Source organism: Falco cherrug, unplaced genomic scaffold, assembly GCF_023634085.1.
Source record: "Falco cherrug isolate bFalChe1 unplaced genomic scaffold, bFalChe1.pri U_21a, whole genome shotgun sequence".
NCBI lineage: Eukaryota > Metazoa > Chordata > Aves > Falconiformes > Falconidae > Falco > Falco cherrug.
The window spans coordinates 212,501-215,000 of NW_026599289.1; positions in this window are offsets into that span (position 1 = coordinate 212,501).

A 2,500-nucleotide genomic window follows, 5' to 3' on the forward strand; every position below is an offset into this window, starting at 1 on the left:
CACGCCCGGCCCCGGCGGCCACCCTTCAGTACCCGGCTGCGCCGAGCGCGCTGCTCGCGAGAGGAGTCACCGCTCGCTCTCCTATAGTACGGACTAGGGCAGCCGTGACAGCGGCAGGCTGCAAGAGGGTGGCGCATCTGGACACGGGGAGAGGGAGCGGCGACAGAGGCCACACGACGATGACGTCGCTGGAGGCAGTGTTGAGAGTGCGACCCCTTCGGCACCTCGGTGGCACGGAGGAGAAAAACAGGTCTACCAGACGGGCCCAGAAATGCGGCTAAGTCCCCTCCCGTCGCCAGAGGTAAACGTGGCCGTCCTTTCCGCGAAGCGCTCCGGCAGGGGCATCGCGCCCCCAACCGGCGAGACTGTTACTGAGCTCGCTCTTTCCGTTCCCGGGCAGCCTCCCGGGATGCCGTGCGGCACGGCCGAGACCGATGCTCTCGCTGCCTAGTCGCCGGTGGGGGGGGGGGGGGGGGGGGGGGGGGGGGCGCGGTGGCCAGAAACGGAGGCCAGGTCTACCCGGCAGAGGAAAGCGGCGGAGGCGGAGGCTAGCTCTACCTCGGAGCAGGGCGCGCGTCCTCCAAGAGGCGGAGGCGGACGGCGGCTTACTCTCCGCGCGCCCTGCTATTGGCCGGTGACAATCGCCTGGAACCGACGGACGGACGGACCCGGCGGACGGGGAGATGCCTCCGTCGGCCTCGCTGGCCGTCAAGAAACGGGACCGACAAAGCCCCGCCTTCGGGAGGTCCAACCGGAGCGAACGGGGCACCCGTTCACGACGTGCACGGCCGACGGGAGGTCCTTTGCTGCCGCCGCCGTCCCGTCTGTCCTCGATGGTGATCGCCCCGTGGAATGGGACTTGGGCGGCATGCGTGCCCTCTCCTCTCCTCTCCTCTCCTCTCCTCTCCTCTCCTCTCCTCTCCTCTCCTCTCCTCTCCTCTCCTCTCCTCTCCTCTCCTCTCCTCTCCTCTCCTCTCCCTCTCCTCTCCTCTCCTCTCCCTCTCCTCTCCTCTCCCTCTCCTCTCCTCTCCCTCTCCTCTCCCCTCCTCTCCTCTCCCTCTCCTCTCCTCTCCCCGGCTCGGCTCGGCTCGGCTCGGCTCGGCTCGGCTCGCCTAAGAACGGCTCGGCTCGGCTGGGCTGGGCTGGGCTGAGATCGGCTCGGCTCGGCTCGGCACGGCTCGTTTCGCCTAAGATCGGCTCGGCTCGGCTCGGCTCGGCTCGCCTAAGATCGGCTCGGCTGAGATCGGCTCGGCTCGGCTCGGCTCGGCTCGGCTCGGCTCGGCTCGGCTCGGCTCGCCTAAGATCGGCTCGCCTAAGATCGGCTCGGCTCGGCTCGGCTCGCCTAAGATCGGCTCGGCTCGGCTGGGCTGGGCTGGGCTAAGATCGGCTCGGCTCGGCTCGGCTCGTTTCGCCTAAGATCGGCTCGGCTCGGCTCGGCTCGGCTCGGCTCGGCTCGGCTCGGCTCGCCTAAGATCGGCTCGCCTAAGATCGGCTCGGCTCGGCTCGTTTCGCCTAAGATCGGCTCGGCTCGGCTCGGCTGGGCTGGGCTGAGATCGGCTCGGCTCGGCTCGGCTCGTTTCGCCTAAGATCGGCTCGGCTCGGCTCGGCTCAGCTCGCCTAAGATCGGTTCGGCTCGGCTCGGCTCGGCTCGGCTCGGCTCGGCTCGGCTCGTTTCGCCTAAGATCGGCTCGGCTCGGCTCGGCTGGGCTGGGCTGAGATCGGCTCGGCTCGGCTCGGCACGGCTCGTTTCGCCTAAGATCGGCTCGGCTCGGCTGGGCTGGGCTGGGCTGAGATCGGCTCGGCTCGGCACGGCTCGTTTCGCCTAAGATCGGCTCGGCTCGGCTCTGCTCGGCTCGGCTCGTTTCGCCTAAGATCGGTTCGGCTCGGCTCGGCTCGGCTCGGCTCGGCTCGGCTCGGCTCGGCTCGGCTCGGCTCGGCTCGGCTCGGCTCGGCTCGGCTCGGCTCGGCTCGCCTAAGATCGGTTCGGCTCGGCTGGGCTGGGCTGAGATCGGCTCGGCTCGTTTCGCCTAAGATCGGCTCGGCTCGGCTCGGCTCGGCTCGGCTCGGCTCGGCTCGGCTCGCCTAAGATCGGCTCGGCTCGGCTCGGCTCGCCTAAGATCGGCTCGGCTCGGCTCGTTTCGCCTAAGATCGGTTCGGCTCGGCTGGGCTGGGCTGAGATCGGCTCGGCTCGTTTCGCCTAAGATCGGCTCGGCTCGGCTCGGCTCGGCTGGGCTGGGCTGAGATCGGCTCGGCTCGGCTCGGCTCGGCTCAGCTCGCCTAAGATCGGTTCGGCTCGGCTCGGCTCGGCTCGGCTCGGCTCGGCTCGGCTCGGCTCGGCTCGTTTCGCCTAAGATCGGTTCGGCTCGGCTCGGCTCGCCTAAGATCGGCTCGGCTCGGCTCGGCTGGGCTGGGCTGAGATCGGCTCGGCTCGGCTCGGCACGGCTCGTTTCGCCTAAGATCGGCTCGGCTCGGCTCTGCTCGGCTCGGCTCGTTTCGCATA